Source organism: Lepidochelys olivacea (genome assembly GCF_965140295.1).
Source record: "Lepidochelys olivacea isolate rLepOli2 genome assembly, chromosome: 4".
NCBI classification, from domain to species: Eukaryota; Metazoa; Chordata; order Testudines; family Cheloniidae; genus Lepidochelys; species Lepidochelys olivacea.
In genome coordinates this window covers 141,323,494-141,347,196 of record NC_140414.1, presented here as the reverse complement: position 1 = coordinate 141,347,196, position 23,703 = coordinate 141,323,494, and the positions used below count along the sequence as shown (strand labels likewise).

The 23,703-nt window shown below is 42.5% G+C and overlaps 1 protein-coding gene across 2 annotated transcripts in view; it reads right to left on the bottom strand.

Annotated features, from left to right (window-relative positions):
• RNF24 (ring finger protein 24) overlaps positions 1 to 23,703 on the bottom strand; it is a 67,542-nt gene that overhangs the window by 32,345 nt on the left and 11,494 nt on the right. The window contains exon 1 of one of the 2 annotated variants that reach the window (XM_084626764.1): positions 23,258 to 23,345. The exons of the other annotated variant lie outside the window; for it this stretch is intronic. The gene's annotated coding sequence lies outside the window, so the exon portion shown is untranslated. Of the gene's footprint in view, positions 1 to 23,257; positions 23,346 to 23,703 lie in introns of those variants that run through there. 2 annotated transcript variants of the gene reach the window in all.

Sequence of the window (23,703 nt, the reverse complement as noted above, 5' to 3'; positions counted from 1 at the left end):
TATCTATTGGTAATAGTCTGCAAGCAAAGACTCCCCTGCACCTTGTGTCTGCAGGGATCTGGTGTCACCTGCTGCAAAGGGAGTCCCCTGCGGCACCACTGTGAAACCAAACATTTATTTAAAAATAAGTAAACAAATAAATAAATAAAAACCAGAAAAAAGGTTTTAAAAAACCTGATATAACTGGTGAATTTACACAAAACAAAACTGGAATTCTGCCAAGCCTATCTATAAGTAAAGAAAGGACTTCAAACTCTAGGACTGTCAGTCCAGCACTTTTCACAGCATAAAATTCTTTCAGCAATACAATACATTTAACTCTTGCCACATTGGGGTCAACCTGGCAAGTTAATTTTTTTCTTCTATTCCATAACTTAACATAAAGACATGGGAAATAAAAGTGTCAAGTAAAAACCATTAAAGGTTAGACTGAAAATATTCTGCATGAGATTTGGGAAACAAATAGCTTTAAGGGACTTTGTATAAACTGACAGATTTTTAGAAGTTGGGCTCTTCTTTTAACTTGTATTTTAGTCTACTTCACAGATCTATGAAGCAGCAACCGAAAAGAAAAAAGATTTTCTTTGTTTTTTTTTAAATTTTGATGAAGTGTTTTTTTGCTTCTGTCCCTATTTGGAAGTGCTTTGCTTAATGTAAAGAACTCCTTTCCCTACCCCAGGCACCTTCCTTCCAGACACATCAGATCCTTCACTATTCATATTTCGATGGGAAGCCAACGGAGAAGGTGGTCAGTCACCCAGAGATAAACTGTAAAATAAGCAGAGATTTGTCAAAAAGGTTTTCTATTCTAGGGTAATCAAATAAATGTGGTAGGAAGGGGTAAGAGTGCCTTGATGTACCCTCTTATCCATAATAATGGCAGAAGATCAGGGCCTAGGAAAAAGCAAGTGTAATGAAGAAGGATTTGAGATAGCATAGCATGCATTCAACATGCTCTAGATGATCTTGCATCGTTTGTTGCTCCTTGTATGCCAGAGCAAGTGACAACCTTGCATGTGTACAAGAAATAGGGCGGTTTTGAGGAAAGGAGCTGAGGTGGGAGCAACAGTGAAATACAGAAGGGGTTGGGGATGTCTCTCATTAGGGAGGGAAAATGGCACTGAGAGGATAGTACAGGAATTATACTCAAGGAGAAAAGGAGATTTTGCACCAGTGCCCATGGGTAAGAAACCAGAATGGGGTAGAATCTACTCCCCCAGATCATGGTAGGGCACCAACTGAACTCAATGAAAAACAGCCAGGGCAACTATGCCACTGGTATTTGAGCATGTGTGTGTGGGTATGGGGAAGGCAACTAAAAACTCAGCTTCAGACAGATTTGAAAAATCAATTGGCCAGTGTGAGAATTTGGGATGGAATTCTGTTCAAAGCTGAATTTCCGTACGGCTCTAATTGCCACTGCCTCCAGCAGAACCCTGTGACCTTGCAGCGTGTGAAGTTTCTGGGAGGGGGGGATTAGACGGTTGTGTGCCCGGGGGCTTATCTACATTTGAAATGCTACCGTGGCATCGCTGTACTGATGTAGCGCTTCAGTGTAATACTACCTGTGCTGATAGGAGGGGTGCTTTCGTCGGCATAGGTAGTCCTCCTCGAGAGGTGGTCGCTAGGTCGAAGAATTCTGTCTACACCAGGGCTATGGTGGGCTTACCTACACTGCTCAGGGGTGTGGATTTTTGTTAAGATAACAATCTTCTAGCGTAGACCAGTGTGTGTGTGTGTGTGTGTGTGAACGTGTATGTGTGAGTGGGACAGAGATGTCAACAATCCCAGACACGAAAGGAATAAGCAAGTTGAAGGAAGATTAAAAATAAGCACTTTGCTATAGGAGAAAAGAGACTGAATATCTTGAATCGTAACAGACCCTGAAAAAGTACAGTATACTCCCATGAAAAGTCCCAAGAGATTGCTTGGAGGAAAGTTCTAGTAGGTCCACAAGAAATGTTACAAATAAAATAGCTTAACTAGAAGAATATGGACAGAAAACAAACTCTTACAGGATGAGGAAGGGACATCAGAGGGTAGCAAAAAGGTGACATACGGACTGGAAAATAGAAAAGGAGTACTTGTGGCACCTTAGAGACTAACCAATTTATTTGAGCATAAGTTTTTGTGAGCTACAGCTCACTTCATCGGATGCATGCAGTGGAAAATACAGTGGGGAGATTTATATACGCAGAGAACATGAAACAATGGGTGTTACCATACACCCTGTAAGGAGAGTGATCACTTAAGATGAGCTAATACCAGCAGGAGAGCGGGTGGGGGGGGGACGAGGGGGGAGAAAACCTTTTGTAGTGATAATCAAGGTGGGCCATTTCCAGCAGTTGACAAGAACGTCTGAGGAACAGTGTGGGGGGGGGGGGAAGGAAGGAAATAAACATGGGGAAATAGTTTTACTTTGTGTAATGACCCAACCACTCCCAGTCTCTATTCAAGCCTAAGTTAATTGTATCCAGTTTGCAAATTAATTCCAATTCAGCAGTCTTTCGTTGCAGTCTGTTTTTGAAGTTTTTTTGTTGAAGAATTGTCACTGTTAGGTCTCTAATTGAGTGTCCAGAGAGATTGAAGTGTTCTCCGACTGGTTTTTGAATGTTATAATTCTTGACGTCTGATTTGTGTCCATTTATTCTTTTACGTAGAGACTGTCCAGTCTGACCAATGTACATGGCAGAGGGGCATTGCTGGCACATGATGGCATATATCACATTGGTAGATGTGCAGGTGAACAAGCCTCTGATAGTGTGGCTGATGTGATTAGGCCCTATGGTGGTGTCCCCTGAATAGATATGTGGACACAGTTGGCAACGGGCTTTGTTGCAAGGATAGGTTCCTGGGTTAGTGGTTCTGTTGTGTGGTTGCTGGTGAGTATTTGCTTCAGGTTGGGGGGCTGTCTGTAGGCAAGGACTGGCCTGTCTCCCAAGATCTGTGAGAGTGATGGGTCGTCCTTCAGGATAGGTTGTAGATCCTTGATGATGTGCTGGAGAGGTTTTAGTTGGGGGCTGAAGGTGACAGCTAGTGGCGTTCTGTTATTTTCTTTGTTGGGCCTGTCCTGTAGTAGGTGACTTCTGGGTACTCTTCTGGCTCTGTCAATCTGTTTCTTCACTTCCGCAGGTGGGTATTGTAGTTGTAAGAACTCTTGATAGAGATCTTGTAGGTGTTTGTCTCTGTCTGAGGGGTTGGAGCAAATGCGGTTGTATCGTAGAGCTTGGCTGTAGACGATGGATCGTGTGGTGTGGTCTGGGTGAAAGTTGGAGGCATGTAGGTAGGAATAGCGGTCAGTAGGTTTCCGGCACAGGGTGGTGTTTATGTGACCATCGCTTATTAGCACCATAGTGTCCAGGAAGTGCTCAGGACTGGAAAATGTTTGTTTCTTTAAAAAACAATTAGAAGAAGCCCTAGTACTAGTAGCTTCCAGAGGCCCTAATAAAGATCAGGGTCCCATTGTGCTTGGCTCTGTACTAACACATTATAAGGTGTTGTACCAATAAAATAAAAACCAGCAGGATCTTATTAAAGGGAAAAAGGCAAAATACCACATTTATTGTGAATACAGAAAGAATCATAGTAAGCAGTTAGTTATAGTTATAACATTTCATTCAGTCTCAAATTTATTCTCACATTCATTCATACAAACATACACACACACAGGTTCTGCAAGGTTGTTATCATAGTTACCAGCCTTAGAGTTGCTCATGCCAAGCCACTGGCCAGGTGGCCTGGACATGAGGAGGGAGCAGGGCCTTGTCAGATGCTCATCTGATGCTCCTGGAAGTTGGTTTGCAGAATCAGACCCCCAAAGTTCTCACTTTTTAGAGTCTATTTTTATAGGAATTTCTTCCTATGCCAGTCTATGGGAATTGCTTCATCATGCTGTTGCTGAATCAATCAGCAGATAGCACATTCCTGACGGCTCCAAGATGTTATCTTGTTCTTTGGTTCTCCCATTCTTGAGGCTGTTGGGTGGATTCCAGTCTGCCCTCCGGGTGGGGTCCTCTGGTTATTTCCACTTGACGCCTTCTTCAGCCGATGGACACTGGATTCTTAGGCTGGCACCTCCCTGATCATTCAGTTATTATCCACACCAAGCATCCATCCACATACATCCTCTATCTCTATTTTAATGACAATTGTTAATACAACAAAAGGGTGGGGAGTCTCTGGGTGCTGTTTCTGTTGTTAGAGTATTGTTTTGAGTCTCTCTCTCTGTGAACTGCTTTGAGAACAGACTCTGTCTTAGAATGTACTAACACAGTTAGCAGCTTGCAAGTTTCACACAGAGAGGGAGAGAAACAGTACCAAAAACCAAGAGACCTCTTAATTAGTAATACCCTGGAATTTGAACTATGGGGAATCAAACTCATTTGTGATTTTAATACAGAACTTCTTTAATATGATCCAACAAAGGAACAGCTTACAGTTTGTGGCCCTGATCCTGCCATCAGATTTGCATGCATGGCCCTTTACACTGGAACATTTTAAAACACTAGATCCACACTGAATAGGGAATTAAAATCCTCCATGTAAATTGCCAGTTCACACATTTCAGCTGAGATAATTTGAATTAAAACCAGGGGATTAATGCACTAAAACAGAAAGCCTCTAGTTCAGAACTAACTTCTTCTCTCCTCTTTTATTACACAATTCAATGAGTCAGACATGCCAAGGTTTAGCTCTGGGACATAAGCCTATTTCTTTGTCACTTACAAAAGCAATTATATTAAAGTATGAGTTAATGGAAGATTAAAGGTTAAAAATGTAAAAAGCCCAGGAGTCAGGAAATGAAGTTACAGGACTCACAGCTACAGGACGCACAGGAACATGCATTTGCCAGCTTTGCTCACATATACTTTTGATTGCAAACTGGACTATTAAAGATGGACCTAAATATACAAAATGGCCAAGTTCATATCTACAATAATGCCACTATAGTCAATGAAATCACATGAGCCATGAATTTGGCCACTATGTGTAATGCCATCAAGGTAACACTAGTATGAAAACTCAACATTTTCATTTCCTAATTTTAACACATGAATTCCAACTGTATGTTGTTCACTTGGTTTATATTTATTAAACAGGAAAGAAACTGCTTGACTTAATGCCATTACACAAATAGCTCATGTAAGCTCTCTGGATCATACTGGACTTTAGTGAATGGGTTGGGTGAGGAGAGAGCTCATGCCTTCACTGTCAGTGGATGGAGACAGTTCTCAGCATAAGTGGGTTAAAAGGGTAGCAATGCATCAGTTTGTATTGTGACAGTTCTATCTTAGCAATGGGAAAAGACAGAAATAGAATATTTTTAAACAGAAGCTTAGCATTTGTGGTAAACTGGAATGCAACTGTCCCTCTCCATCATTCCCAAGCAATTTTATTCTGTTCTCGGCGTTAAGACAGAGATTTGGGAGAGGATTTATAAGTGCATGTGTGCAACATTCACCATCTCCTTGTTCACATTGTCCCTCCATGTCTCCTGGTTAGGTTGGTCAGAGAACCTGCATTTTTCCTAGCACCCCAACAATCTAATGAAATGGGTGTGGCTTCAATAGACTGATACAACTTAACACATTCCCAGGAAGCATGCTCAGAAATGTTTTCACTGATTCATAGATTTTAAGGTCAGAAGGGATGTCACAGCCCCTTGTAAGGGTTCCCCTGAGAGTCATGCCACAGGCTGCTAATTTGGGCCCACATGCTGGGCTCATGCACTCAAACTTCCTGAGTCTGAGGAAAGCCCAGGCACTGCCTCCGGCTTTGGGTCTCTAGGCACACTCTTGGGGTGCAGATCCTCCTAGAACCCCTTCCTGAGAGCTGAGATCCATATCCCCACCTGGGACTAGTGCCAGCTCCCCCTCAACTCCCCAGTGGCTAAAGCCCACTCTTTCCCAGAACTCCAACATTGTGAGCAATATGACTTACAGTTTATCCCTTTGGGAAGGTGTGATAATTGAAGCAGTTAACACACAGGGGTTTGGAAGCTTTGCAAAGTCTAGGAGTACTTGTGGCACCTTAGAGACTAACCAATTTATTTGAGCATAAGCTTTCGTGAGCTACAGCTTACTTCATCGGATGCAAAGTCTATCACTCTTCTCTCTGCTGCTAAAATGTCTGGTAAGATCCACCTCATCGGGTGATCAGAGTCCTCCACCAGGTGATCTGTTGTTAAGTTACCTCCCTGGGGAGGTTCAGACTTGAGAAACTGGTTTGCCCTGGATAGTAACCAACTTTGTCTCTGGAAATGGCCCACCTGATGATCACTTTAGATAAGCTATTACCAGCAGGACAGTGGGGTGGGAGGAGGTATTTTTTCATATTCTCTGTGTATAAATAAAGTCTGCTGCAGTTTCCATGGCATGCATCCGATGAAGTGAGCTGTAGCTCACGAAAGCTCATGCTCAAATAAATTGGTTAGTCTCTAAGGTGCCACAAGTCCTCCTTTTCTTTTTGTCTCCCTTATGGCTTCTATGTGAATAGAGGACCATCAAGGTTTAATGATCCTCCATTGTATCACCTTGGAATTTCACTGGAACATGGAGGTAGAAAGACAGAGAAGGCAGGCAAGCTCCATATTCAAAATGGAGCCTGCAGTCTGATACATATATGCATAGCCTCTCCCCAATAACAAACAGAATTCATAGCTGTACTTAGTCTCTAAGGTGCCACTAGTACTCCTTTTCTATAAGCTGTACTTAGATTCCCCAAACCATCAACAAGAGATCATTAGAACAAACTATTTATAACTTAGTTCCCTCCCCCTCCACTGAAACTTAGTAAAAGACTTCGGTCTTGTCTGTATTCAAAGTTGCATCAATTTAACTAGAGGTATGATTTGAAGCTAGTTTAAGCTACAGAGGAGCAAAACCCTGTAAGTCAGGTTTAAAATGAATTCAGAGACCCGGGGGGTTTTTCACCTTCCTCTGCAGCATGGGGAACAGGTCACTTGCTGGTTTGAACTAGAGTAAATGGTGGATTCCCTGTAACTTTAAGTCTTTAAATCAAGATTTGAGGACTTTCCATATCTCAGCCAGAGGTTGTGGGCTGATCATAGATGCGGGTCGGTGAGGTTCTGTGGCCTGTGATGTGCAGGAGGTCAGACTAGATCAGGGGTGGGCAAACTTTTTGGCCCGAGGGCTACATGCAGGTGGGGAAATTGTACGCAGGGCCATGAATGTAGGGCTGGGGCAAGGGGCTGGGATGTGGGATGGGGTGAGGTGTGCAGGAAGGGGCTCAGGGCAAGCGGCTGGGGTGCAGGAAGGGGCTCAGGGCAGGGTGCTGATGTGCAGGAGGGGTGCGGCAGTGGGCTCAAGGCAGGGGGTTGGGGTGTGGGGTGCAGGACGGGTTTGGGGTGCAGGCTCCAGCCCAGTGCCGCTTACCTCAAGCGGCTCTGGGGTGGCAGAGGCGCGCAGCGGGGCTAAGGCAGGCTCCCTGCCTATCGTGGCCCCACACCGCATCCGGAAGTAGACAGCATGTCCGGCAGTGGCTCCTGGGGGTGGGGTGGAGTAGGTGCTCCGCTGCATGCTGCCCTCACCTGCGGGTACCACCCCCGAAGCTCCCATTGGCTGCTGTTCCCCGTTCCCAGCCAATGGGAACTGCGGGGGGCAATGCCTGCAGGCGAGAGCAGAGCACAGAGCTCTCTGCCCACCCACCCAGGGACTGCAGGGACGTGGTGCTGGCCACATCTGGGAGCGGTGCGAGGCCAGGGCAGGCAGGAAGCCTGCCTTAGCCCCGCTGCGCCACAGGGCTGGCAATCCCGCAGGCTGGATTGAAAGCCCTGACAGGCCGGATCCGGCCCACAGTTTGCCCTTCCCTGGACTAGATGGTCATGATGGCCCCTTCTGACCTTAAAGTCTATAAGCCCTCACAGGCTTTCGTACCGATTTAACGAAAAACAGTTAACTCAAATTTAAACCGGTGGCAACTTGAATATAGACAAAGCCTTATTCAAATACCCAGAGGTATGCATTCAGCCATGAGATATGATTATTTTATTCATCTGATATATACATACAATAATCAAAATCCTCACCAGGTGCACACATCTAAACTGAATTCCACGTGATCTTTTGGGCACAGTAGAAAACAGCAGCAAAAAAAACCCCCTAAAAACTATTTTTAAAGCTGACCACCTCACCCACCAAAACAGCTCAATGGAATTTTCTCTAACTTCTCCTCTGTAGTAAAGCCAAGCCTGGGCCACTTCAACCCAAGGGGAACATTTTGGAGCAAATTATGAGCACACGCAAAGGGGAGGTTACTTGTGTGAAAAGTTAAGGTGAGAGTCTTCAATCACAAAAGCTATAATAAAAAATTACTCTGCAATTGCTACATACTTCTTTGGGGAAAAGGCTCTTTGCCAGCAAATGCTAAACCAAGGGCCAAGAATGCACTCTGTGTTTCATTTAAAGAAGTAGGGGAAAGTTAGCAGGATCTGTTCCAGTTGCGAATAATGTCTAAGTAATTAAAAAAAACAAAAAAACTAAACACTAGAGCAAAGGGAAAAGGAGTGGAGAAAAAACCATGACACTTGTTTCCATTTTCATATTCTGTAGTTTTATAATAGGCTCTGGAAACACAGCCTAAAGAAAAAGGACAACATGTTTCCACAATATATACATATACACATACACATTTGCTATGAGATCCTGATTAACTGGCTGTCTGGGATGTATCTAATATCTGCTCAGAGTCCAGCCAAGATGTTAAACTAACGTAATGTACTGCACCAACATGCTCTCATTAATCAATGCTAAAACCCTATCCTGTTCCCTCCCAAATGAATTTGAGACTAGCTCCTTTCAAGAATATGTTTTATTAAAAGCAATCTACAATAATAATGAATATATAGAAAACCACACAGGTTACAAAAAGTGACGGATTTTGCAAGCATCTGGATATCACGTCATTCAAGAGCAAGACAATATTAGTAGCTAGTGCATACTGTTATGGAAATTCCCTTAATTACAATATTGTCCATGAAAATAACTTTCTTTCTTTGGCTATTATTTATCCCCAGCCAGTCTGATACGCATGGGAATTTGTGCAAAGCAGTAACATGAACTATGACTGGCTAAGAGCACATGTCCAGGTCATGCTATTTCAGTACCAACTAGCTATCTGGAATCAGGTTTGCATCTCTTGTAGTTACCAGCTCTGTCTTTCTGATGACATGAATTATACATAAATCCGATACTTTAATCGGATTCACAGAAACAAGGAAGTTCAGAATAAAATGTATGACAATGGCCGAAACAAGAATATTAATAATCTTAATAAAATACTTGAGTGTTGTTATATTTTATATAGTACCAATATATTATAGAATTTATAGTGTTAAAAACACCATAAGATGGTACAAACTTATCCGAGACAATGTTAAACATTTGTAAATTCATGAATATGGAATACTGCTTTAGTGACACAATTTTTGATTGGCAAACTGATAAAGACCTATATTTCCCTCCACGTGTTTGTTTTATCCACACAGATTTGGGGCAGGCAACTCTCCGTTATACGTTTGTACGGTGTCTGCCAAAATGATGCCCTGGCTTCTAGGTGCTACTGTAATGCAAATGAATTATAATAAAGAGTCATCATGCCATAATGGTACCAAAGTTACCTCTCCAGAAACAGGAGAGATTAGAGTAAGTGTACTGCTTTACTGTGATTTATTATGTCTTGATAAGCTTTAACTTCCTAAGTTATATTAATTCATTCACAACTTGGTCAGCAATATAATCTGAAATTTTAATTAATAAAATTAAATTTATAAGGCTCATGGAGCTACTACTAATATTTTTGCTAAGCAACCTAAAGTTCAATGAGTTTGAGAAACATGGTATAATTAAAGTTACTTAACTAGTGTGTGTTTGTTCTCACAAAAAGCTGAAACTCCATCTGTAACCCTATTATTTCTTGGCATTGTGGCGACTCAGAACTGCTCCTGGTCTTATACACACACAAAGTGCACTGCAGTACACAGAGGAAGTATAATATAAGGAAACAGGTAAGGGCATAGGACCAAGTTAAGATAAGGGATATGAGTAATTTCCATGCAAGTTGCACCTACTTATGCCAAGTTGGCATTTGGCCCAGCGCGTACACAACTGGAGGTTAAGACGCTGATCTGGTGTTGAAATGGTGATTCAGGAGGTAGCACTCCGCCCTCAGTCACTAGTATATAAAGCCTACGCCATGAGGTTGCTATGCTGATGGATGTCCCATGTTTCAGATGAGACATAAAACCAAAGTCTAATGACCACCAGTGGTCACTAAAGGTCCTATGGATCTTTTGGCAAGAATATGGATGTTAGAAAGGAAGCATGATGGAGCAGCTGCAATGGTGAAATGGAAACAAGTATCCCCCGTGTCCTGGTCAAATTCCAAACCTACATAAAATCCCCTTCCACTTTCAATTGCTTATGACATTCTTCAATTTCTCGCCTAGCCATTAAGCAGGGCTGCTGTGTGCTCTTAAGGACTTCCCACATGCCACCCTAGAATGGTCGTATATCCCTTACCTACTCCCTAAGAAAGTTGCAAAGCTTAATTCATGTTTTCAAAGCACAAATATTTGGATAGAAGACACTACAAAAATACAAACTTATTTAAAAGAACAGAGTAAACATGAAAGCACACTTTGTTCCAACACATCAAAGGCGTTTGTCCTCAGTGAAGACTAAGTCTATGACAAACCTGAACATTTTACAGTACAGCAATGTAAGTTACCTAAGAGTAGGAAATGAGCCCCTTCCCCCCAAAATCTTTTGCAAAGTGGAAAAAAATTTCCACATCCTGCTAACTCCTAACGGCCAAGTGGAATTTTACTCAACTAAAAAAAAAAATAATTTACCTTTGAAATGAAAAAACTTGCAGCCTTTTTCTTTCTGAGGCCCCCTACAACATACTACAAAACTTCAGGGCCCAGCTGTGGGGCCTCAGGGCTCCTGGCTTTAGCCACCGGGTGTGTGTGATGGGGGAGAGAGGAGGGAGGGATGGCAGCTTGGGGTTCCAGGCACCGATGAGCTCAGGGCTCCCCATGGCTCCGCTCTCAGCTTCAGCCCCGCGGCTCTGCTCTCGGCTTCAGCCCCATAGGGGGCACCGGAGCTCAGGGCACCCGGCTTCAGCCCTGTGGCTCTCCTCCCAGTTTCATCCCTGTTGAGTTGCCAGGGCTCGAGGACCCGCAGACCCCTGAAGCCAGCTCGCAGACCTCCTGGGGGCCACGGACCCCTGGTTGAGAACCACTGGAATAGGTGATTTTTTTGCAGAAAGCTATAAGCACTAGAGAAAGAGTGGTTTGTAGCTACTTCAATACTATCTAATATCACATCCAAAAATAAGTTAAAAGAAAATTAAGGTCGCAAAGTCAAGCACTCAATAGGAAATTGGTCTCAAGTTGCAGTGGGGGAGGTTTAGATTGGATATTAGGAAAAACTTTTTCACTAAGAGGGTGGTGAAACACTGGAATGCGTTACCTAGGGAGGTGGTAGAATCTCCTTCCTTAGAGGTTTTTAAGGTCAGGCTTGACAAAGCCCTGGCTGGGATGATTTAACTGGGAATTGGTCCTGCTTTGAGCAGGGGGTTGGACTAGATGACCTTCTGGGGTCCCTTCCAACCCTGATATTCTATGATTCTATGATATGAAATGGCAGAATTAAGGTTCCTGTGTGGCCTTAATTCAGTCCCCATGTGTATACGCATGATATGGTCTTTGATTACATGATCATATGGAAAATTTCAGACTGAATGGCTAAAGTTTGGCAAAAAGTCATAAGCAGTTCAAAATAGAGTCTTCTAATGGAAAGCATCAGGCAACCTTAACTCTATGTGGGCCTATCAGCTCTGCCTATAATACAAGGCAAGAGCGGTTAACTCCTGTTATTTAAGTTAGAAGATAATCATCAAATTTGAGGAACTGCTTAAATGTACCCTTATATGTGAATGAATTTGTGCTAAGAGTGGCATGGAAATAAATGCAGAAAATAGATCTCTAGTTTTCATTAGTTCAAATTCCTTCATCCAGTGCTTGTTAGGAAGGCAGGCCACAGTCTGCTCAGGGCTGATTTAACATTTTACAGAAAAATCAAAAGAACCTCTAACCAGCCTAAAATAGTGAGGAAATGAAGTTCGAAACAAAGTAGAACATTTTTCGTTCATGATGTGCTCGGATTGGACTGAAGCAGAAATGAGAAATGGAAGTGATTCATTAGGTCATTTTGTCCATCCTCTTGCCAGTTGTTTCGATGGAAGTCCAACCCAGAAAAGTACGTGTGTGGCATAACTACAGAAAGCTTGCAGAGCAGCCAGCAACACACATTTGGAGATAGTCATAAGATCCATATCCAGTGTACTGAATCGCAGAAACCTAAATTACATCCATTAACTGCTTGTGCCCACAAAATTGTCCTACCCGTGTATTTGCTTCTCCCCTCCTAGCTATGAAATAGTACTTGAAGAATTTTTTCCTTTGGCCTTTTGTTTCACTGTTTCCTGCCACAACACCTCTATAGGAGATCAAAATGTCGTGTCCCTCAGCACTGACTTTCATTTCTCGCCAGGGTGGTGGGAAAGCATGCAGCGTTTTTTCAAATCCATATACAGCGTAGGCTAGTATTAACGCTATGATGGTGGAACAATGACTCTAGTTTTAGATTGTCCAGTTTTAAAGGGTCACTATCGCCCATCTCGCATAGGCGAACAGGAACCTTGCATAATGTTGTCGCTTCTTTCGTACCCACACTTTCTTATTTTTCATAAAATACTATCATGTACTTAAAAAGAAAAGGAGTACTTGTGGCACCTTAGAGACTAACCAATTTATTTGAGCATAAGCTTTCGTGAGCTACAGCTCACTTCATCGGATGCATACTGTGGAAACTGCAGAACACATTATATACACAGAGACCATGAAAAAATACCTCCTCCCAACCCCACTCTCCTGCTGGTAATACCTTATCCAAAGTGATCACTCTCCTTACCATGTGCATGATAATCAAGTTGGGCCATTTCCAGCACAAAAGTTTGTGTGGGGGGGGGCGGAGGGTGAGAAAACCTGGATTTGTGCTGGAAATGGCCCAACTTGATTATCATGCACATTGTAAGGAGAGTGATCACTTTGGATAAGCTATTACCAGCAGGAGAGTGGGGTGGGAGGAGGTATTTTTTCATGCTTTATGTGTATAAAAGATCTTCTACACTTTCCACAGTATGCATCCGATGAAGTGAGCTGTAGCTTACGAAAGCTTATGCTCAAATAAACTGGTTAGTCTCTAAGGTGCCACAAGTACTCCTTTTCTTTTTGCGAATACAGACTAACACGGCTGTTACTCTGAAACCTATCATGTACTTAGTTTCCCTTCGTGAGAGGGGACTATCTGCTAATCTTTAGGATTTCAAATTTGGTGCACAATTGGTGGCATCCTATTTGCATGTCCCCCATGTCCTGTGCTGCTACTTGTCCAGCACACAGACCAGACAGGAGGAGCAAAAGTGCTAAAATGACATGCTCAAAGGTCAGTTTCTCTCTGCTGGTCCTATTGGTCATGGGAGACCTGTGCTGTGCAGAAATAAACACAGGCAAGATCCTCTGCGATTGTTGTAGGAACTCAGGGTACAGGTGAGGTTGGAAAACTAACAAGGTAGTTTCTCTATTTCCCTATCACCCCCAAGCAACAGAGGATCATGTCTATTCTGTTTCCCATTGCCCAGCAACAGCAGCAGAGTGAAAATGACTAGGATCCTGTCATGTTAGTACTTCTAGCCAAATGATGTGTGCAGCTGGAGAAGAAATGATGTGATGAGACTAATCTTGGTCTCACTATCCCTGTCAGGTCTCACTATCCCTGTCTGGTATGTACTCAGATATTGGGGATTTGGGTTTACACACTACTGTGTTGACCCCCTCAGGCCAAGTGGAGGAGGAGAGGTGTAAAGTGACACACACAAAGATTAAGTGAATTGTCCAAGGTGACAGAGTCAGGAGTAGAACACTGGACTACAAGCTCTCATCCTCTGCTTTAAGTACTAGATCACACTCCAAGCAACTCTCCACTAATATTTCCCCCTGAATTTGAAAGGGAAGAATCCTTGACACACAAACAAAATTAAAACTCCAGATCCATGTGCAATTCTTCACAGTGGCGCCAAATGGCTCTCCTTTCAACACAAATCCATATGTTCCTTTTAAATAAAGACACTGAAAGCCAGGAATGAAGCTGCTCCATGAGATGTGGATGTAGAAACACAACAACATCCTCTTTCTGCTTCATAGCAGTCAACGTTCCAGGCTGGCATTTCACAATAAAGATAAAAACAGCACTCCACCGTTATTGCTCAATTCAGTTAATTTCTTCCTCTTTCCCAATGGCCTCTAGCTTGCTGTGCCCATTCTTGACCTCCCCTGTCTTCCCTGTACATGATTACTAGAGTCCACTGTGGAATACAAACAGGAAACCCTTGTACCACTGAGCAGTAAATTCATGGATACTATGAGGCCAGATACAGTTAGCTATAGGTAAGGCTGCGATTCTGTCATAGAGGTTGCAGAAGTCACAGATTCCATGACTTTCTGCGACCTCCATGACTTCCACAGCTGTGGTGGCCGGAGCAGCTGTCGCCAGGCCAGCCACGCTGGCCGCTGCTTGGAGATGTGCCAATATCAGCAGTGGCCCCGGGGGCAGCCAGAGCAGCAGCCCCAGGGACAGCCCCAAAGGCCATTGGGAGAGTAGTCCCCGGGGGCCTTGAAGCAATGGGCTGCTGGGGGCAGTCAGCCCTCACTGCTGGAGCAGGGGCCCCACAGAGCAGCGGGGCCCCAGGTGCAGAGATTTAGTCATCATGGGTATTTATAGTAAAAGTCACGGACAGGTCACAGGGCGGTGAATTTTTGTTTACTGCCTGTGACCTGTCCATGACTTTTACTAAAAATACCCGTGGCTAATTCTTAGCCTTAGCTACATGGCAAGTGCACTGGTGATCCATGGATTTACAATGATGACTGAATAAGGGCAGAGGCTCAGAGAAGGAAGTCATTAGGTACAGGGTCCCTCCAAAACTCTGATCCCCCCAAAATCCTGAAAACTACTTTCTTTGCCAATTCATGAATTGTTATACTATGACAGGGGTTCTCAAACTGGGGATCACAAGGTGGTTATGTGGGAGTCATGAGCTGTCAGTCCCCGGGTCAGCTGTGGGGCTGGACCTGTCAACCCCGCACATGGCTAACAGCCCCAGCCCTGCTTTGCCCCCCCAGGTGTGGGACTGACAGCCCCAGCCCTCAGGGCGTAGGAGTCACACTCAGAGGCTTGCTGTGTGAAAGGGATCACCAATACAAAAAGTTTGAGAACCACTGTACTAAAACAAGGAGTGCTGCTAAGGAGAACGTGAATAGGCCCGCTCATATCTTTTATGTTAATACACAGACATCTCATCATTTCTCTAACGGAGTATAGTCAGAAATAAAATACCAAGAGATTAATAGTCTGCACAGCATATGTTTAAGGTAGGCATCTTGTGTTAGGTGCAGGAATGCTGTCGGTCACCAAGAACCAAAAGGTAAATGAAATAAAGACTAGCTGAGTTCAGTATGGGGATACAGAGGAGGAACTAAATAAGGTTGCTATATTATCTCAAAAGTTTTTAGGGAGTAGTTTGAAAAGGGACCAGGTGGCTCCAAGGACTAGCTGTGGAACAGCAAAGTAGCATGGGGATAGAAGGGAAGAATCTTTATTCCTGGGGGAATTCTGCACCACGGCACACTGCAGAATTTTGCAGAAATTAATGCAGTGCATTCAGAATTTCCTTTCCCCCACAGAAATGGGATGCAGTGCTGCTGGCCGCCACTAGGGGATGCTAGACCCAACAGGGTCCAGCTCACACACAGAAAACACTGCCAGGGGAGGGAGCAAGAGGGTTCCTGGCAGCTGCAGTTCCCAGCATGCCCTGAGGGAAGGAGACGGCGGTGCGTAGGAAACTCCATGCAAGCCTGGGACCCAGCATCAGGCTGTTTCTCCCTCTGGATCCCTGGGCTCTGGGGGAGGGAAGGGTGTATTGGCTGGCAGGGGCACCATGGCTGGGCTCTGGGGGGGAGGGGTTCTGGGTGTCTGGCCCCCTGGCTGGGCAGGGGGCAGAGAAACAGGAACTGGGTTGTCATAGGGGTTTCTTTAACTCTCTACTCCTGGGGGAATTTTCTGTGTGTGTGTGTGTGTGTGTGTGTGTGTTGTTACAGACATACTTGCTGACAGGTTTTTTGAAATAAATTACCAAAATAATTGAAACTGGTGTGATTATCTAGTGTTATTTTGATAAATAAAATTTGCAGAATTTTAAAATATTGTGCACAGAACTTTTATTTTTTGGCACAGAATTTTTAATTATTTGGTGCAGAATGCCCCAGGAGCAAATCTTGTACTGCTGTTACCCTCATTCCTTGTTCTGTGAACACAAGACTTCAGTCTCCAGGGATGCCCAAAGTAGCACCTTTCACCTGCACTAAATTTTGTCTCTCTCACACTCACACACACACACAATAGAGCAGCATGCAGATGACTGAAAAGCTGGTGTCCTGTGGTAGAGAAGCACTAACAAAGCCGGTGAGTCTCCTATTTGTTTTAACAGGAGATGTGTCCCTCCACTCTTGCAAGACAAGGGTACATTTTGGAGCTCAGTGGGATTTTTTGTTTTTGTTTTGTGTTTCGTTAAAAGATTTTAAGATATCAACATTATTTAAAAAGAAAAAGGAGGACTTGTGGCACCTTAGAGACTAACATATTTATCTGAGCATAAGCTTTCGTGAGCTACAGCTCACTTCATCATGAAGTAAGCTGTAGCTCACGAAAGCTTATTCTCAAATAAATTTGTTAGTCTCTAAGGTGCCACAAGTCCTCCTTTTCTTTTTGCAGATACAGACTAACACGGCTGCTACTCTGAAACATTATTTAAGAACCTTAAAAAAAAAAAAAAAAGGCATTCCTCACCCTACTCCGATAGGAATTTGTGCCAATGCGTTTTTACTGTTTGTTTTACATCCTTCCTGATGCCAACAGAAGATGTTAACCTCAAAATGTGCTAAATATATGGTTTCTCTTTCCCCACATTTTAAAGTAACAGCTGTTTTCTGTGGAGGAGGAGGAAAGGTTTTCAGAATTCTCAGCAGTTTGGTGGGAAGAAAAAAAAAAGTCCTAATGCAAGTTCACGCAATATTTTGGGCCGCATCTTGTGATTTTTCAATACTGTGTATGCTTTACTATCGGCAAGCGGAATTTTTCAACTGTTCTGAGGCGGTTAAAGAAATTCCATGGAATTGTAAAGAGTCAGGGATACTGAGATTCCACTATCCCACGCTGGGAACTGCAGCAGGGGAAATGAAGAGAACTGAATACTGTGACTCCCTCCGCAACACTGCAAAATTGGCCAGTGAACGCAGCAGCATTCCTGGGGCCTTGCACGGGGTGTAGTGTTGTTTGAGTAAACAGTGACAGCCATAAAACAACATGATTTTCCCTCCTACAGTTCCTCCCACCCTACTGTATACTCAGTGGTACAAGCCTGCACAGTTTATAAAATAAAACAAAACAAACCCAAAACCTGATCATGTCATTTTACAGGATAAATTTGAAACAGGAAAAAAAAAAATTACAGTAATTTACTGTTGTGCTCTCATTATTAGGGGTAAAATTCAATTTTGATTATAAGCCAGGCTGATACTGTCTGCCCCCTTAAGAAATTCACAAGCCAAACTGTAGTGGCCTCAAAATTAGTAGTTTAAGTCTGGGCTAGAGGTAGAATTTTTCATCCACGTAATTGGATAAGAGGTTATTAAATTATGACACCCTTAAAATAGGAGTATTCATCTCAGTTCAGCAAATCTAAGTTCTTTGGCCATTTATATTACTTTTTGACTAGATGATTTCAGTTCACTAAGTTTTGTCTCTTCTCTAGTTTTTAATCAATAAACTATTAGCATTTCAAACATCAGAAGGGCACATTGGATCAGAGAGGCTTACACTGACTGCTAGAGACCTACGGTGGCTGCAGGATTTTTTTTTTTTTTTTTAAAGTTAAGTTTCTAGCCTTTTTCCTTGCAGAAGCAGACCTCAAAGTGTGTAACTCAACTGTATGTCAATGAAAAAAGGAAAAATTTCGAAGTTAATCAGACCAGCTGTTTGCAATTAAGATGTTTAAAAAATGGTGTTTGGTTCTGTTGCGGGGGAGGATACCTCTTCCCCACTTCTGCAGCCAGATACTAGCTAGAGAATAGAAAGTCAAAGGCAACTGCAATGAAGTTGGATTTTTTTATGCAATAGATGCACGTGTATAGCAGGTTGGTAGGGGGTGCACAGGAATAACTCCCTGCTGGGTTGCCTACCCGAGTTCCCAATTCCTCTGTTTCCTTGTTTAGGTTTTTTATCGGCTTAAACCTTAACTCTGAATTTTCCAGTTTTCAATTCTAAAACTCACCCACTACGTTAATACAAGGATTTTTACCTTTATGTTACTGCTTGCAACCTTAACTTCACTTTACAGTGGTTTTTTGGGCCTAGGATACACTATTTATTGAGATTTATTGTAAGATTGCTGCAAAGATATTGGGAGTGCCTAGGAAAATTAAGCCACCAGCACAAGAGAGAGCGCTGCAGTGGTCAAGAGGTCTTATACCAGAACTTTATAACTTCATGTAATTAGAGTCTTCTACTGGAAGGCAAAAGATATAGGCACCAGCCACACAACTTAGCAACGAGCATCCAGGCTATGCCAACTATCTCTTTAAAAGGTCAAGAGAGCATATGACGCAGTTGAGTAGTAATACAAGCTTTTAATACAGGCTAAAGATACTTTAAACTGGTCCATTTATCAAACCATAATCTCAATCTGTCAGCATTCCCAAGTCCCTCTTGCTACCACTATGCAAGCCTCTCAGCAGGAGAAAAGAAATTGAGCGGACTGTTTCTTTCCTCAATTCCACCCTCCCTACTTTCTATACACTTTGTACCACCTCTGTCTTTAGGAAAAACTCAGCAAAACGTAAGCTTAAATTTTAAAAACAAAAGACTGGAATTAAACCTACACCGGGGCTCCACAGGCTAAACTGTGTTGGTGGAATGATAATTTTTTTTAAGTGCAGAAGAGCAGCATTATTGAAATTCTGTAAGAGAAGCCAGTTTTCCTCAGCTCCATGGGGGCTGCCATGTTAAATCACATTTGAATTCACAGAACAAGACTGCTCAAATACCACCATGGCAGCAATTGGCACATTTCAATGAGACTACCATGGCCTCATTAGTGTAGTGGAAATCATGAGCCTTCCTTTGTATACATTAAAAAAGCATGTCTTTGAAAGCATACTGGGGGGCAGCCAGGGTTTTCCGGCTTGAAGCTCGGCAATTGGACAATGAGGATCACCTAGCCTACCTAGGTCAAGCAAATACAGAAATAAAACAAGCTGGGGAGAAAATTATTTTAAACAAGCCACACACAAAGGAAGATTTTAAGCAGTACTTTGAAGGGGGAGAGGGAGGGTCAGTAGGGTGTAACTTAATCCTTACCTTCAGATCTGTCCAACTAAAACCTACTTTTCCTGGACTCCAAGGAACAGCATTTTTGCAATAGGGTCTTTTTTTTATTATTAGAATTAAGGGTGTTTTTTTTTTTTTTTTTTTACATTTTTAGAATGTAAGTACTTAATTTGATCTTTCTCCCCTTCACATCAGATACAAGAGGGCTAGAAAAACAGCCCTTCCTTTCTGGTCCAACTAGGGTCTGCCAGTCACCCACAGGAGGCAAGGGGACTGATTCTGAAATCATTTTCCTACAAGATAAAACTCATTCTAAACAAACAAATGAAGGTTACATAATCAAGTGGCTTCAAAAATAAATCCTCTTTGTGTATGATCCTGCATACCTCATTCGGGCAAAACTCCAGGGTCAGTTGCAATTCCCCCTGTGTAGGAGCTGCAGAAAGGTACCCTAAATATCTTATGGTACTGTCTTCACTAGCATTGTTAAAGCGCGGCTGCGGCAGCCTTTAACATGGCTGTGTAGTCACGGCACCAGTGCCGGGAGAGAGCTCTCCCAGCGCTGTAAAAAACCCATCCCCAAGGGGGGGTAGCTACCCCCGCGGCTCCAAGCACGGGTGCACTGTCTACACTGCCACTTTACAGCACTGAAACTTGCGGTGCTCAGGGGGTGTTTTTTCACATCCCTGAGCGAGAAAGTGGCAGCGTAGACAAGGCCTGAGAAATGAACAACACTGAGTATGCACCAACTGCATTCTTTTTTAGTCTTTTAAATAAAAGGAAAAAACCAGGTATCAATTCAAGTTCTTGGATTTATTAAAAAACCCTACAAATAAATTCAATATTTAAATTAAAAAAAATCTTACTAACAGCAAATAGATTCCTTCTTAAACCTATACTACTTTGGGTACACAAATGGTGCTGCTTAAAAAAAAAAAAAAAAAAAAAAAAAAAAGAGAAGAGATAATCCCTGCAATTTTATAAGCCGCTAATCCACTGATCTCATTGAAAAGGATTAGAATTATTCTCTTACTAGCAAATTAAAGGAGTTCTGAACCCGATGTAAAGGAAAGCAAAGCACAATCCACATCCTGCAGAGACTGCTACCACACAGAAAGTCACAGATGAGGAACCCTCATCTGGCTTCCCATTAAAGAACAACTACTCTTTCCCCCATAAGCAAGCAGAGTCAGGACTGAGAACTACCCTGCCCCATAATATATGGCATGCAAGAACAAATTCAACCCAACTGCTATTTTAGTCAGTCTGACTATTACACAAGGTAGTTGAAACATCTGAGTTCACGTCCAAGATGAATTCCTGCCATGTATGAAGCACCATGAGAAACCTATGGGCAAGTCTACACTATACAATTACGCTGACCTAAGTTACGCTGACATACAGCCACTGCAGTAATTAAATCGCATTTGCATGTCCACACTATGCTCCTGTGTCCGTGGTGTGCGTCCTCACCAGGAGTGCTTGCTTAACTATCAGTGTGGGGCACTGTGCGGTGACTTCTAAAAGGCAGCAACAGTCAACATAAGCAATTCAATGTCTACACTGACACTACGTTAACCTAACCACATCGACCTAAGCGCTACACCTCTCATGGAGGTGGAGTTATTAAGTCGGTGTAGAGGGTGAGTTGCATCGGTGGGAGTTACATTTTAGTGTAGACACTTAGAGAGTCAGGTCGATGTAAACTGCCTTACGTCAATCTAACTGTGCAGTCTAGACCAGAGCTATGAATGACATCATGACATTTTGTGGAAGAAAATGTGTCACAGAGATGTTCTCTATGCCCTGTCTTACCGTCTCAGTTGTTGGAGGAGGAAAGTAACAATTGATACATCGGCTCCATAAAAACAAATTTATTTTGCTCTGGTCACTGGACACTGAAAAGTTCAAAACAGTTTCAGCAGAACCTCCCTCTCTTATCAGCAAGCCTGATAATTCTCTCAAAAATCCTGGCAGTCTCACCCCATTTCACAGCCAAGGTTTAACGGCAGAGTTCTGTAGTCAAGACTTGCACTTCTAAGATTTAATTACTTGTAAAAATATACTATAGGATATCTATGGAAGTACTGTGAAGTATTATCTGTCATTAGAAACCAACTACATTTCTCAAAACAGACTACATTGTGATACAATACCTTTGATTTTTAAATAGTCATATTTATTCAATCCTTCATTAGCAAGATCCTACTGCGAATTTAGTTCCTGTGTCATAAAAAAACACTCTCAGACAATGAAAAGAAATCAAAATAGAAAGTGCATTAAACAATGGACAGATGATATAACAGACAATTTATTTGAAGGGAATCAAGTCAAATCTGACCCAAAATTTAGATAGAGTAAAAAGTAAGCTTTTGCCAATATAAATCTCTTAAAAAATAAAATCCACTGACACCTCCACTGAAGTTCTGAATTGTATCTAATCCTGGTCTATGTGGGGAAATTGATTGGCACAGCTATAGCAGAATATTTATTTGGTTAGAGATATGCCAGTCAATTTCTGCATGTAGACAAGCCGTAAAGAATGACTGAGAAAGAAATTAAACAGCACGAAAAGGGAAGTCACATCTCTGTTCTCAGGCTCTTTTCCTACTACAGTGAATGCTATGAGTAATCTCCATTCATGCAAACATTCAGCTGAAAAAGCAGTCACTCCCTTTCTGCTTTTCAGCAACGTCACAATATCACACTCAGCATGCAACATTCTTTGTGTAAGCATGTAAAAGAGGCCAAATGTATAAACAATAAGCTAAAAACAGAACTCACATTATAGTTTGATGTAAGCCCACGCTCATTTTGTAACAATGACCTCACTGCTCTTACACTTGATCAGCACTGTCATCACTTGATAAATATTAGCACTGCAACATTTGACCACATGGACTTTACATTGCTTTGAATTAAGACTGCCAGTGCAATGGCAGCTACTGCACATGCATATACCCTCTCTATGAAGCAACATAAATTACAAATATCCATTTGCAATCACAATACTGTACATTAGTCTGCAGTCACAACCGTCCCTTCTTGTATTTTAACTTATTGTTATCAAATCACCAGTTTAAATACTTCCACTCCCAATATTTCAAATTTTCATGTTAGCACAAAAGTTTCCTTCATAAACCAGACTAGCTCATATTGAGCAGACATATTTCATGCCAATCGCCTTTTCTCATGACTTTTCTCTAATGGCGAGAACTTTGCATTTAAATCATCTACTAGGAGTCTGGTTTCAGAGGAGCAGCCGTGTTAGTCTGTATTCACAAAAAGAAAAGGAGTACTTCTGGCACCTTAGAGACTAACAAATTTATTTGAGCATAAGCTTCCATAGCTCACGAAAGCTTATGCTCAAATAAATTTGTTAGTCTCTAAGGTGCCACAAGTACTCCTTTTCTTTTTACTAGGAGTCTGTTCATCTTAAAAGCACCGATTTATAGGAGTTCAGGTACATGAACCCTAATGTGAGAGAACAGAAAAAACAGTGCACCTCCAATACCCAAGCCTTTCCTGCTATTACCATAGTAATGCTGGATATTTAAACCACTACAGAGCAGGCGCTACCTGTATTTAACTACTAGTATCAGAGCACAACTTACAGAAAACTGGACATCTGAACGGAGATGGACATCTGTAAAGAAATTAAAAACAAAAACACACACACACAATACAGCAGCAGTTGTCAAACAAAGAGCTCCACTAACCCCACGACTCACTGGCACTGCTGGGGTGATAGCTGTGGTGTTTTAAATTAATACAGCTCAGACAGCCCTGACGAAGCGCAGGAGTTGTAACTGACACACACATCTGCTATGCCAGTCACAGCCAACAAACAAAATGAGAGATGGGTTTTTAAAACAGCACCACTGTTTTTTAATCATCAACCGAGAGGCACTCATAAAAACAATGTTAATGATCGATCAGAGGGCAAGAATGCATTAGTCCCATCAGATAAGAGTTATTGTTCCAGTGACAGATTCTCTATAACAATAAGAAAAGGAGTACTTGTGGCACCTTAGAGACTAACCAATTTATTTGAGCATGAGCTTTCCTGAGCTACAGCTCACTTCATCGGATGCATACCGTGGAAACTGCAGCAGACTTTATATACACACAGCGAATATGAAACAATACCTCCTCCCACCCCACTGTCCTGCTGGTA